The sequence below is a fragment of the Theropithecus gelada genome, chromosome 11, assembly GCF_003255815.1.
Source record: "Theropithecus gelada isolate Dixy chromosome 11, Tgel_1.0, whole genome shotgun sequence".
Classification (NCBI taxonomy): domain Eukaryota; kingdom Metazoa; phylum Chordata; class Mammalia; order Primates; family Cercopithecidae; genus Theropithecus; species Theropithecus gelada.
Window position 1 is genome coordinate 26,256,670 of NC_037679.1, and position 15,598 is coordinate 26,272,267.

The following is a 15,598-nucleotide window of genomic DNA, read 5'->3' on the forward strand; positions in this document are numbered from 1 at the left end:
TTAACTCTCTTCAACTCAGCTGACTTAAGTATGTTCTATCTTTTCTGTGGAGATATCACTATGTAGAAAGAGCAAAATAAATAATAGTACGAAGAAATGAGAGACCAAGAGAATAAAATAGTAAAGAAATACCCATCTGCTCTAGTTTATCTCAAGGCCTGAATGATCAATATCTCAAGATGACAAAAAGATTGGCATCTCAGTCTATCAAAAGGCCATTGACTGTTACTAAGTGGCTATTGATAATCTTTGAGAATTTGGAGAGAACCGAAGAGGGGCTTAAAATTTAGAGTTAGAAAAGTCAAACCTCCAATTTTTTTTTTTTTTAAAAAAGAATGCTGCAAACTATGGGATTGATAACTTGATATGACTCCCAGTAAGACTCCAGGGTGAATTATTGAGTCTTTAAGCACTAAGAATGGAAACTTGTGATGAGGAGGAAACTGAGGAGGTTTATTTTTTTTAATCAAGCCAGAAAAAGCTCATATTTTTAGATATAATTATAGTATATATCTTGATGTTAGGAAGTCCTTTGACAGGTTCTCTTCCTTTGTAGAAGATATAGAAGGAATAATGTTGCAGATTAAGAAGTATCATCAAGTGCAATTATGTTGATTTGTAATTAAGAGTACTTTATTAATGATATTCCCCAAAGTGCTGATTAATGAATTAATGCCATGTTATGGAAAATTCTCCAGATGTAAGTTACTCTCTCTCTCGCTCTCTCTCTTCTTCTCACCAAATGATTTGGTTCAGGATATTGTTGGCATGATGCCCAAATTTGCAGAAACTCGGTAGTAGCAAGGAATAGCTAACACCTCATGGTAAAATCAAGATCCAAAATGATCAGAAATTGAAACAAAACTATACAATTAGATCTTAAACAAAACAAAGCAAAACAAGAACAACAAAACAAAAGCCAAACAAAGCACAACTGTGGTTCTCATGCCAGTTGCATATTAAAATTATCTGGGGAGACTTTTATTTAATTGACCTGGTGTGCAACCTGAGCATCAGTATTTTAAAAACACATTCCAAACGATTTCAAGTTCAGTGAGTGTGGAGAATCACCTATAATACACTGACTATGGAAGTAGAGGAAAGGGTGGTAAGTGGAATAACTATAGCCCAATGCATGTATAGAAATGTTTAAAGGATTCTGTGGGATTGTAAGATCAATGAACCAATGATCCTGTGAGATGTGGCAACTGAAAAAGCTAAAATTATCCTCAGTTGTAGATACCAAATAGAAAATTAGGAAATAGTAGGTCGGGCGTGGTGGCTCATGCCTGTAATATCCCAGCACTTTGGGAGGCCGAGGCGGGTGGATCACTAGAGCTCAGGAATTTGAGACAAGTCTGGGCAACATAGCAAAATCCATCTCTACAAAAAGTACAAAAATTAATCGGGCATGGTGGTGTGCGCCTACAGTCTCAGCTACTCAGGAGGCTGAAGCAGGAGGATTGCTTGAGCCCAGGAGGCAGAGGTTGCAGTGACTGCCACTGCACTCCACCCTGGGCAACAAAGTGAGACTCTGTCTCAAAAAAAAAAAAAAAAAAAAGCAAATTAGGAAATAGTAAAAGCTTACTTTCATTTGTAAGTAATTACTCTTATAAGGTAATTACTCTTGTATCATGCACAGTAAAAAGGATTTTTAGTGCATCATATTGTTTAATCTTCACACTAACTCTGTGAGATAGATATTATAATCCCCAATTTGTGGTGGAGAAAACTGAGACTTAGAGAGGTTAAGTAACTTCCCTAAGACTTCCAGCTAGTATCCAGTTTGGCTAAGTTTACTGAATTACTACATGAGTAATGAAGTGAAAATGGCCTGAAGAGACCAATTGGAGTTTGAATTTATTAGAAAGAAAAAATATATAAGTGATATTTTAATGAAGAGTTGGTGTTTAAGTGAATATAGATAATGAAGAGAATACAATGTTCAAATACTTTCTCAAGATTTTCTAGCCTAGGATATTGAAATATTTGTAGACCTATGGAAAAAATGTGTCAATAAAAAGGAGGGCTTATTTTCTAGAGAAAAATAATTTCGGTTTTTAATAATACAGGAAATATTATACAGCACTTACCTTCTGGCAAGTATTTTATATTGATCTGATTTAAGCCTCATACAACCCTATGAAATAGGGACTATTCATATTATTTCCCAGAAGTTGCCTAAGAGATTATAGCATAAGTGGTGTAATTAGGATTTGAGCCCAGGTCTATGTGAGTGAGAGCTGGCATTCTGAATTGCTCCACAGCCACTCATGTTGAGTTTAAGGTGACTGTGTAATATCCAAGCAGAAATATGCCAGAGCAGTTGGAAATAGGTCTAGAGCACAGGCAAAATGATTAATTATTAATTATAAGCTTAAGTACTTAATAGTTGATAAATATATCTATTAAGTAATTTTAAATGGAACATTAGCACAAACAGTTTTGTGTGTCATAAATATCTTATCACTAGTTGCTAAAAATTATTGTATGGGACAGATATGCTCTATTTTATACAATCCCTGGTTCCTTCTTTATAATAACTATCTCTTGCTCATCAGTGATGACAATACTGAGTTACTCTTTTTATATCTTAGACCAAATACTCATTTTAGGAGGAAACTAAAAAAAAAAAAAAAAAACTAAAGTTACTTTGACTCTTGTGTTCTAAATAAGTTCATTTGTATTTAAACCATTTAAAAATGGTTTCTATTTTTATTATTTTGAAAGCTTTATTGAGGTATAATTGACATCCAATAAGCGGCACACATTTAAAGGTCGCATATTGATGAGTTTTGACATACATACGCACAAGTGAAATCATCACCACAATTAAAGAGCAAATATTTCCATCACTCTAATCTATTTGGGAGCCTCTTTCTCCATCCTCATCCCCAGGTAACCACCGATGTGCTTTGTGTCTCTACAGATTAGTTTGCAGTTCCTAGAATTATTTATAAATAGCCTCATATCTTTTACTGTTTATTCTTTTTTTGCCTGACTTCTTTCACTCAGAATGACTTTGAAATTCATCCATGTTTGGGTGGGCATGATGGCTCATGCCTGTAATCCCAGCACTTTGGGAGGCTGAGGCGAGCAGATCCTTTGAGCCCAGGAGTTCCAGACCAGCCTGGGCAACATGGTGAAACTCCATCTCCACTAAAAAATACAAAACTTAGCCAGGCATGGTGGTGCATGCCTTGAGTCTCAGCTACTTGGGAGGCTAAGGCAGGCGACTCGCTTGAACACAGGAGGCAGAGGTTGCAGTGAATCGAGATTGTGCCACTGCACTCCAGCTTGGCTGACAGAGCAAGACCCTGTCAAAAAAATAAAAAAGAAAAGAAAAAAAGAAATGCATCCATGCATACATGCTTCAGTCTTCTGTATTGCTTGGAAGTAATCACAATTTATTTATCCATTCATCTGTTGGTAGACATGTAGTTTGTTAATGTTTGGGATTATGGCAAATAGATGTTATGAATATTCATGTTCTCTATCTTTGTATGGACATATGCTTTCATTTCTCTTAGGTAAATACCTAGGAATGGAATGGCTGCAGACGTATGTTTAACTTTTTAAGAAATTACCAAACTGTTTCTAGCAGCCATGTATAGGAGTTCCAGTTGCCCCATATCTTTATCAACACTTACTATGATTGGCCTTCAATTTTAATGATTCTAAGAAACATTTAGTGGTATCTCATTGTAGCTTTGCCTTTCTCTGATAATAATGATTTTGAGCACCTTTTCATGTGTTTATTTGTCATCCTATAGCTTCTTTGGTGATATGCCTGGTCAAATATTTTGCATGTTTTGAAATCAGGATTTCTGTCTTCTTATTGGGTTGTGTGAACTGATTACATATTCTGAATACAAGTCTTTTGTCAAATATATGTTTTGCAAATATTTTCTCTTGTTTTAAAACACGGTTTAACTGTTAAAAGTAGTCATTTACACAATCAATAAACATTTTCCTCTAAACCAATTCTAGATTGTGACATATCTTAAATGTTAATAACCACATCCATTATAGCAAAAGCCCTGACACTTGTTAGGAATTGATGCAAAGTTTTTATTGCTTTCTTTATTAAATACAAAGAGACTTTACTTCAGTTTCTCTTCTTAGGTCACATAGAAAAGTTTACATTTTCCAATAAGATGTTAGTGTAGCAAAACACAATTTATTTAATCAACAATTTTTTCTGGAATGGAATATGTTTACTACTTCATTTACTCGTATAAGTAGTAATGATGGACTAATATCATTGCATAAAATACCCATTGCTAAAAAATCTCAGTACTATTTCATTACATTTATTTTCATTAAAATTCCTATTTATTCAGCTTCATTTTATCATAATTTTTTCCAGTCCCTGATCCTTTGGGTTCATAATTTCTCTCTTCTCTTTAACATCTTTTTTTTTTTTAAATCAAAACTCTTACTTGGCAGTAAGCAGAATACCTTTTAAAGCAATAGATAAGTCATCATCAGTACAACATCTATATTTAAAGCAAACTGCAGCATTTGCTGAATTCTAGCACTTTTTTCTGCATCCTTCTGTCAAAACTGATAACCAGCTTTACATTATAAAGTTGTATTTTTAGTTGTCTGAAAATCCTGGACAGTGCACTTATCAATTTGTATCAGAAAATGTTATTATCTTTAAATGCCAGATGATGGATAATGTAATACTATCTTAAAAGTCAAAGGTGAGAATAAAACTAGTAGATATTCCAAAGGAAGTACCTCTGTGACATAAATAATCTTTCTTATTTTCTCTAATATGCTGCAAATGTATTTCTAACTCTAAAAAAAAAAAAATCCTTTCACAGAATCACAATTACATTTGATTTAGAGTGCCACTAAAAATTAACCAAGACCTTCTAGCAGTTGTTTAGAAGAGAGGAGATCACAGGAACAACTCTAGCTGTTGGTTGTTTCCCATCAATTGGAAATAAATCTCCTCGAAATTAGTCTTATGTAGCATTTACTTCCTTTTGTATCTAAATTGAGTTCAGTGTTGATAAATGATATATAACAGGAAGCATTTTGTGTCTGTTCCAGTGTGAAGCTGTCTACACTGAAACATAAATCAGAACTGCCCTTTTCTCTCTATTAACATATCAGCCTTTTTTTTTTTTTAACTGAGAAAATAATTTATTTAATTATAAAGCAGGGATTTTACTTTTAAAAACCATTTAAGAATAACCATTAACGCTGGACACAGTAGCTCAGGCCTGCCAGCACTTGGGGAGGATGAGGCGGGTGGATTGCCTGAGCTCAGGAGTTCTAGAACAGCCCGGGCAACACGGTGAAACTGTCTCTACTAAAAATACAAAAAAATCAGCTGGGCATGGGTGCGTGCGCCCGTAATCCCAGCTACTTGGGAGAATCACTTGAACTCAGGAGGCGGAGTTTGCAGTGAACTGTGATCGCGCCACTGCCCTCCAGCCTGGGTGACAGAGCAAGACTCCATCTCAAAAAACCAAACCAAACCAAACAAACAAACAAACAAACAAAAAGAATAACCATAATAGCCACTAACGAGATCTTGAATTTGTCCATTGGAGATTTAAATTTTAGTGAATTTTTTAAAAATCAAAAAATTGACTCAGAAGCAATGCTTTTCTCTAAACTTTTAGGCTAGATCACTTCTTTGGTTCAGGACTTAAACCATTAAATTCTCCCTACTCCAGACTGGATCCAAGACAACTTGAGTAATAGAGAAGCAAGATTCTCAACTGATGTGTAGTCTACTTCTTCTCTTTCAAAGCTCACTAATTCAGGATTTTTGTGCGTTTTATTGTTTTATTTTACTGGATGTGGTTTTTTTTTTGGCAAGGATTGAAGTAGGAGACACAGTGAAATGGTAGCGAAAAATGTAAATTTCATTTTATCAAAGAAGCCCACTGTACTATACATCAAACTAGTGCAATGGCTCTTCAAATAAATTGCTTGGCAATGGAAACAAATAGGCCAGATGCGGTGGCTCATACCTGTAATCTCAACACTTTGGAAAGCTCAGGCGGGTCGATCACTTGAGTTTAGGAGTTTGAGACCAGCCTGGGCAACATGGTGAAACCCCTGTCTCTACAAACCAAACAGCTTAGCTTCAAACCGGGTTTTAAAATCTTTTTTCCTTTCCTCTTTTCTCCCCAGTCTCAAGATACAGTTCTAAAATAAACTACACATATGTTTTATACCCTCAAAATATTTTCTTTCCTCCCTTCTCCCCAATCTCAAGATATAACTTTGAGACAAAATACATATGTGCTTCCTTTCACCTTAAAATACAGCCTCAAAATGTACCGTAAACCTCCACTCCCTTTCTCTTCCTATACTATACTCCCATGCCTTCTGCATATTTATTTACTTAAATGCTTCTTAAGTGCATGACACACTCACATATCTGGTCATGTATTTCCTTAAAAGCTTCAGGGGCCAAATCCTGATATGGACCAGACACCTTTGGAAATCTCTCTCCAGTGAAAGCGGAAACTCACTCCCAGCTAGAGATTGACCAAAAGATTGAGTAATTTATAACCTATTTGGGCCCAAAATGGCATTGGCCCCTTCAACAAATAAAACAATAATTAAAAATAAGCCATTGGAGCAGATTGTATCGCCTGGCAACTCCTAGCCCCCTTCTTCTCCCACATTCCAAATCCCTCTCTCTTAAAAAAAAAAAAAAAAAAATTCCTGTGCTCCCTCCACCAAGGGAAAGTGGTCATTTTTGGAAAGAATCCCACCTGCTCTTATCCTTGCTAACATGGATAATAAAGTCTTGCTGTCTTTGTATCACACCTCATCAATATTTTGACTTCTTTTTACAAACAACAAACCGTGGACCCCTTTTGCCGGATACAATTTTTGGTGGCCAAGACGGAGAGCACTGTGCGTTCCCAGGAGGCCCTGGGCCTGCCAGACCGATCCCCTGTCAGACAGGGCATGGAGCCTCTTATGAGTGCCAGCTGCTCGTGGCTAGCTGACCCTGTGGCCAGAACATTAGGGGAGCTCCCAGCAGCTGCCTAGGTATCTTTGTTTCAGGGAACCTCCCTTTCTTTTCCTGCCGTGGCATCTGCTGCTTTCAATGCTTCGCTGATAAAAAGAAAGTGACATTTTGAAGAAATTGACAAACTTTGGAACTGAGTGAGTTGGTGCGCACCCAACGTTCTTCTGCCTCTTTTGGGGTGTTGCTGGGGCTCTGCTCTGTGTAGACTTAGCTGCTGGCATCACCATTTGGGCATTTTTATGCATTTGTATTTGTGACACACTCAGGGGTTTGCTCACATCGACTCAATCATCTAGAAGGACCAGTTAAAATTAAGACACGAAATTTGGAACTCTACCCAGCCCCTTATAGGCATTTGTTTGGAAGCAAGCCATTTGTGTTTGTTTGTATTTGTGGCACCCTCAGGGCTTTGCTCACATCCAACTCTGGCACCTGAGGGGCCATTTTGTGATATTTGTGTGTGTATGGGCCCTGATCTCTCTCTCTTTCCCCTTCTTCCAACTTCATCCTCCTGATTATCTTGGAAGCTACCCACAGCCTTACTCCTCTGGGCCCAAAGCACCCTTAACTCCCTCTGTCTGGAAATGTCACACCTTGACTGGTGACTTGTGGAGGTGGGAGAAATTTGTCCCACACCAAGTAGGTTTGGGGTGCTAACGCTCTCCCTGATGGGAGATAAATGAGGTTTGGGGAGTAATGACCTCACACCTACAGTAGCTGAAAGGCTCACAAGCCCTCCTGTAAAACTTGACCTCTTTCCTCTCCATTCCTTTCTTTTCTCTTTCCCTTGTTCTGTTCAATCTAGGGGTCAAGCCTTGAAAGGGAAAAACAGTTTCCAACATCCTGGCCTCTAATTTTGTCGTTCTCTTTGAAACTCCAAGTGGTTACATATTATGGCCCATTTCTCTGCACATTTTAAACTGATAGACAAATTACAACAAAAAACAAATTCAAAGCTCAAATAGTTAACCTATACAGTTAAAAGAGTCTTCTAAAACTCTCTATCTTCCTTTCTTTTTCCTGCCTGCTTCAAATCTACTGTTACTAAACTACTAGTACTGCGAGAAGACTCATTATTTATGGCCTAACTACAATATAAACTTTAAAACTCATTTGAAGTATATATTTTTAAAAGGTTTTGTTAAACCAAACTGCCATAAAAACTACTTTACCCCAAGTTTTGGTTCACAGACTTGCTTAGATTACCTAGCAGGGCAAAGCAAGTTTAGCCATGTGAACAGGTTCCAATTTTATCAAAAAAATAACAAGAGTCAGCTATCTTTTATATGTCAGTTGAGTTGGTGGTGCTGTCTCATGACCAGAGCTCCAAGGTAAAAGCTATTGAATCTTTGTGTATGTATGTGCACATGTTTAGCTATGGATACATAATTATACATATAATAGTTACGTTCTGTCTTGTGTCTAACATACTACCAAATTGACATGTAGGTAAATGAATACTCATAAATTAATCCCAGCTGGGTGAAGTGGCTCGTGCCAGTAATCTCAGCACTTTGGGAGGCTGAGGCAGGTAGATTGCTTGAACCCAGGAGTCTGAGACCAGTCTGGGCAACGGGGTGAAACCCTGTCTCTCAAAAAAATATAAAAACTAGCTGAGTATAGTGATGATGCCTGTCGCCCCAGCTGCTCTGGAGGTTGAGGTGAGAGGATCACCTGAGCCTGGGGAGGCTGAGGCTGCAGTGAGTCATGATCACACCATTGTACCGCAGTCTGGGTAACAGAGTGAGATCCTGTCTCGAAAAAATAAAATTAAGCCCAAATGCTTTTCAAGTTCACATGCATCTTTGATAAATAAGCCGGTCTTAAAAATTATTAATAACATTTTAAATGTTTAAAAATCTATTAATGTACATTTTTGTTTGAGTTTATTGATTAAATGGTTTCATATTCATCTCTGCCAAATATTATTAGGCATCAAAATTTGGCATAAAAATTATAAAAGCATAAATCTACCCAAAACCAAAATATTTTTGCTTATATTTTTAATAAATAAAACACTTAATATTATTTAGTAACAACAACTAAATCTTCTAAATTATCAACAAAACGTCCATGTGTTTAACTTCTAAATTCTTAATTAAACACCTTATGTTCATAAACTTTAAAACAGTTAAGAAAAAAATAACTTTAAATCATGACCATCCCTACATGTTTTCAAAAGTAATCTAAATAAACAATTAAAACAAAAAATTGAGTATATATGAAATAAATGCTTATAAGTAAACTTTGTATATAATTAAAAATCTTAAAATCATCATAGATGCTTATTAAATGTCTGTGCTATTTCCAATTAAAAAAATTATTACATGAAAAACATATTCCAAAATTGTAGAATGGTTATAAAACGCTAAAAGTTGGCTGGGCACATTGGCTCACACCTATAATGCCAGTACTTTGGGAGGCCGAGGTGGGCAGATCGCGAGGTCTGGAGCTCGAGACCAGCCTGATCAACATGGTGAAACCCCGTCTCTACTAAAAATACAAAAATTAGCCAGGCATGGTGGCACATGCCTGTAATCCCAGCTACTCAGGAGGCTGAGGCAGGAGAATCGCTTGAACCTGGGAGGCGAAGTTTGCAGTGAACAGAGATGGTGCCACTGCACTCCAGTCTGGGCGACAGAGTAAGACTCTGTCTCAAAAAAAAAGCTAAAACTACTAAAAAACAGTTACATACAAAATATACAAAAAATATATTAAAAAAAATAAAATCTGCTTTTAGTAAAAAGTTATAAATGGGCCGGGCGCGGTGGCTCAAGCCTGTAATCCCAGCACTTTGGGAGGCCGAGATGGGCGGATCACGAGGTCAGGAGATCGAGACCATCCTGGCTAACACGGTGAAACCCCGTCTCTACTAAGAAATACAAAAAATAGCCGGGCGAGGTGGCGGGCGCCTGTAGTCCCAGCTACTCGGGAGGCTGAGGCCGGAGAATGGCGTGAACCCGGGAGGTGGAGCTTGCAGTGAGCTGAGATCCGGCCACTGCACTCCAGCCTGGGCTACAGAGCGAGACTCCGTCTCAAAAAAAAAAAAAAAAAAAAAAAAAAAAAAGTTATAAATGGTATAAAAATACGATTTTTGGGCCAGGCATGGTGGTTCGCACTTTGGGAGGCTGAGGCAGGTGAATCACCTGAGGTTGGGAGTTCAAGACCAGCCTGACCAACATGGAGAAACCCTGTTTCTACTAAAAATACAAAATTAGCTGGGCGTGGTGGTAGATGCCTGTAATCCCAGCTACTCAGGAGGCTGAGGCAGGAGAATCACTCGAACCTGGGAGCCGAAGATTGCAGTGAGCCAAGATCATGCCATTGCATTCCAGCCTGGGCAGCAAGAGCAAAACTCCGTCTCAAAAAGAAAAAAAAAAAAAAATACGATTTTTGTTAAAAAATATAATTTTGCCTAATTCAAAGAGTTTTAAAAATTACCTTAACAAAACAAAATTAAAAATTTAAACAAATATAAAAAATCTGTAAAGAGTTCATCTTATTTTGAAAGTTCTATAAGCATAAACAAGTTGACTAAAATTTAAAGGAAATTATTTAGTTTCTCCATAGGTTAAACATTAAAATAAAAATATACTAATAAAAATATACTAATCCAAGGACCATGTGTCTAAATAACAGGGTTTTCTCAAAAAATTAATCTACTTTTTAACAAAAAATTATAGTTATAAAAAGTTCATTTAAAATTTACCTTATAGTCACTATAATTAAATAAATAGAAAGTTTTATTAAAAATTGGGTTTAACATTAATAAAATACTAACACAAAAGTAAAATGTACCTTTCTCTTTTAAACAACACTTTCATATAATATTAAAAACAATAAAATATTTTTATTTGCCCTTTAAATAAGCAACAAATAAAGAAGAAAAAAAAGAGACGTGCTGGCCTCATACTGTTTTTATCGGATCCTATTTAAAAAACAGTCTCCCTCTATCAATGAGTAGAGATTTTTGCCTTAAATTTTTTTTATTTATCACTTGAACTAAATAACTTACAATAACCTAAAATTTTATTTATTTTATAATATCAAGTATTAAGCCTCGAATACTTGACAAACTTTTCAAAGCCAAATTTTAAATTAAGCCTTTTTTCTTTTTTCTTTTTTTTTGAGACAGTGTCTCACTCTGTCGCCCAGGCTGGAGTCCAGTGACACAATTATGGCTCACTACAACCTCCATGTACCAGGCTTAAGCGATCCTCCCACCTCAGCCTCCCAGGTAGCTGGGACTACAGATGTGCACAACTACACTTGGCTAATTTTTTTTTCTTTTTATAGAGACGAGGTTTCCCCATGTTGCCCAGGCTGGTCTTAAATTCCTGGGCTCAAGCAATCTTCCCACCTCAGCCTCCCAAAGTGCTGAGATTACAGGGGCAAGCCATCATGCCTGGCCTTACGCCTTCTTCTAATCTAATTAACTCTTTAAATATTAAGTCCCTTAAAGTCCAAGAAAATAAATTTGACATTTAATGTATTAAAATTATACACAAAAAATTGTCAAGGATAAAATAGTGTTTGACTTTCTTCTTTAAGCTATAGTTATATAAATATATTGTCAATATATATTCCAAAACTATATAAAATTCCTATAATTGTTTCAATATATATCAATAATAATTATATGAACTTATTATATGCCACAAAAAAAACAAACTTTAACCATGATTATTTTAAAACTTTTGTCATCCATAATTCTTTTACTTTAATTATTTTCAAAACAATTTTATAATCAACTATAAAACTCTAATAAATATTCTTAAATACAAATATCTAATAACTTTAAAAATTATGCCAATAAAATAAAAAAAATCACGACTCCCATAAAACCTACTGTGTTCAAACATATCAAACAAAACAGAAATTAATTACATAAACTATACTACTCAAAAAACTTTGTATAACTTTTTATTTTGCAGTGAGCTGAGATCCGGCCATTGCACTCTAGCCTGGGCGACAGAGCGAGACTCTGTCTCAAAAAAAATAAAATAAAATAAAATAAAATAAAATAAAATAAAATAAAATAAAATAAAACACTGTTAATTCTTTTGTTTCACAAAATCCAAAAAACGTTTTCTTTTTAACTATTGACAACTTTCAATAGTCAGATAAAATACACTCCTACAAGGAAAATTTAAGACATATTTTTCTCTAATCTCTCCAAAATTTACAAACTATTTATAAATATACTTAATTTATAACAATATTATTATTTATATAAATTCAAAAAAATCTATTTTCTTTTATAACACAATTAAAAACACTATTTTACCAAAATTTTAATTTAAAAAACATACTTACAAACTACTTTAAAATACCAAAATTAACCTATAAAGCCAATAAAAGCCCCTTACAAAACTAACCTCATACTTTGTCTATACAGTCTCTGTACAAAATTCTTAACCTATAACAAATAAAAAGTGTCACTTTCTAACAGGCACTATAGCCCCAAGTTTTCTTGAGACCTCAAAATAAAAAATTTGCCCAATTAATACAAATATTTAAAGACACAAATAAACCCATGACTGGATCAAAACTTCAAAAGATCTAATCTAAAATTCCCTATAACAAAGTTCCAACAAAGCCAATTTTTTAAAAAGCCTATGTGACAAATAATTATTCTTACTGACTTTATACAAATAATCAAGCCAAATATAATAAAACAAACTTATTTTGCCTATAAATTTGTCCTATCATAATTTGTCTTTAATAAAAACAAAAATTTAAAGAAAGTTTCGGCTGGGCGCAGTGGCTCACGCCTGTAATCCCAGCACTTTGGGAGGCCGAGGTGGGCGGATCACGAGGTCAGGAGATCGAGACCATCCTGGCTAACACAGTGAAACCCCATCTCTACTAAAAATACAAAAAACTAGCCAGGCGTGGTGGCAGGCACCTGTAGTCCCAGCTACTCGGGAGGCTGAGGCAGGAGAATGGTGTGAACCTGGGAGGCGGAGCTTGCAGTGAGCCGAGATCCTGCTACTGCACTCCAGCCTGGGCGACAAAGTGAGACTCCGTCTCAAAAAAAAAAAAAAAAAAAGTTTCAAAAAAACCCAACTGTAGTACACCTGTAATTAAATTCTAGTCTTATCCACTGTTTCTGAGTTTTTATTATTTTCTATAATTTTAGCTAAATCCTAAATTCTTTCTAGACTACAAATTTCCAAACTAATACTTTCAATTTTTTTCTTTCATTTTTCTAACTTAAACTCAATAAAATTACTACTACCTCTTTCCTGAGGCCTTACAAACTTAAGCTTATTCCTTAAAACATGGACAAAGAAAAAGTCAAATTGCTACTGCCTTCCACCTCTATAACTAAAAGTACTTTAACATCTAAACAGTTTCCAACATTAATCTTTGCTTTTCTATTTCCATAAAAATGCCTCTTATTAAACTTTTTTCTGCCTTCATCACATAAAAAGGCCTAGCCCATGTTCAATACTACCTTTTAAATAAAACAACTAACTGAACTAATCCACCCTCAAAAACTAAACAAGACTTAAAGCCACCTTCATAAATATCCATATCCCTATTTATAGCCTATTAAATATGTATATTAGCCAACCTGTCATCACATCCAATTACAATTAACAATAAAAACCGTACATAATTAAAAATTCAAAAATGCCTCAAATAGCCCTACAAAATATACACCAAAAAATTACATCTACGTGCAACACTACATTGTCACTAAATCAATAGGGGACATTCTAATACAGGTCAGGACCATCTTAGTGACAAAAACTACTTATAACATTGGCCTGGCCAATAGGGGTAGACATATCCCTGTGTTATAAAACTTACTACTATTATACCCTCTATGTAAAACTATAAGACAGACTTTCCCCAAAACTTTCTAAACCTCAAACTATATCAGTCCAATCAATATTGTCTATAGGCCCAAATACTCATAAATATTTCCAAATCCAAATAAATCAATTCCATTTTAATACCCCCAAACTATGCCCCTTCTCAACAACAAAAAAATAGCCAAAACAATTATAGCACCCATTTTCCATACAAATAAAATAAAATTTGACAATAAAAATTACAACCAAACAGCTTAACTTCAAATTGCATTTTAAAACTTTTTTCCTTTCCAACTTTCTCCCCAGTCTCAAAATATAACTTGAAAATAAACCACAAATGTGTTTTACAACCTCAAAATGTTCTTTCCTCCCTTCTCCCAATCTCAAAATATAACTTTAGACAAACTATATATCTGCTTCCTTTCGCCTTAAAATACAGCCTCAAAATGTACTGCAAAGCGCCACTCCCCTTCTTTCCAATACTATACTCCCATGCCTTATGCATATTTATTTACTTACATCCTTGTTAAGTACATGCCATAGTCACATATCTAGTCATATATTTCCATCAAAATGTCAAAGGCCAAATCATAACACAAACCAGACACCTCCAAAATTCTCTCCCCAGTCAAAGCCAAAACTCACTCCCAGCTAAAAACTGACTACAGGCCAGATGCAAAGGCTCACACCTGTAATCCCAGCACTTTGTGAGGCCGTGGTGGGAGGACTGCCTGAGCCAGGAATTTGAGACCAGTCTGGGCAACATGGTGAAGCCCCGACTCTACCAAAAAAAATACAAAAAGTTAGCTGTGCTGGGTGGTGCATGCCTGTGGTCCCAGCCACTAGGGAGGCTGAGGTAGGAGAGGATCACCCGAGCCTGGGAGGTCGAGGCTGCATTGAGCCAAGATCACACCACTGCACTCCAGCCTGGGAGACAGAGTGAGACCCCATGTCCAAGAAAAAAAAAATTGACCACAAAATTGACTGCAATTAATATGTAACCCAATTAAGCCCAAAATGATACCAGGGCCTTCACCAAATCAAACAACAATTAACAATAAAGCCATTAAAACAAACCGTGCCTCCTCACACCCTCTTCCTCTCCTACATTCCAAACCCCTCTCTTCCTAAAAACCTCTATATTCCCTCCACAAAAGGAAGAGTGGAAATTTTAAAAAATTTCACCCATTCTTCCCCTTGCTAATACGAGTAGTAAAGTCTTGCTCTCTTTCTGTCACTTCTCATTATTATTTTGACTCCTTTCTATAAACAAATTGCCGAACTCTTTTGCCAGTTACACGTCCAGTTGTTACACTTCCATAGTGCAGATGGAAAATGAGAGGTTACTCTTTGATGTCAGCCCTCCAAGTTGGGGTATGAGGGGCACAGGAACCCTGAGGTCCAGACTAGCTAAGTGGTGGGACTAGCTGATGATCCATCGTCCTCTGATGAAGCCCACATTCTGGAAATGGAAGTCCTTGAAAACCTCTTCAATCCACTGCAGGCATTTGCCTTCTCTGACGGCATCTATATCTCCTCACCAAGGATCTGAAGACACAAGTTGCAGAGTCTGGTAGACTGAATACAACTTGGGCAAAACAAGAAGCATCTTCCATTCAAGTCCCTGCTGTTTGTCAGTCATGGGGTCTACCAGGCTGGAAATCACCCACACTGCCTCCCATTCAGTGCCTGGATCCATGATGTATTTAAGCACCAACCTCATGGCATGTGTTCCTGCAAGGTGGCACTGACCCCACAGTGA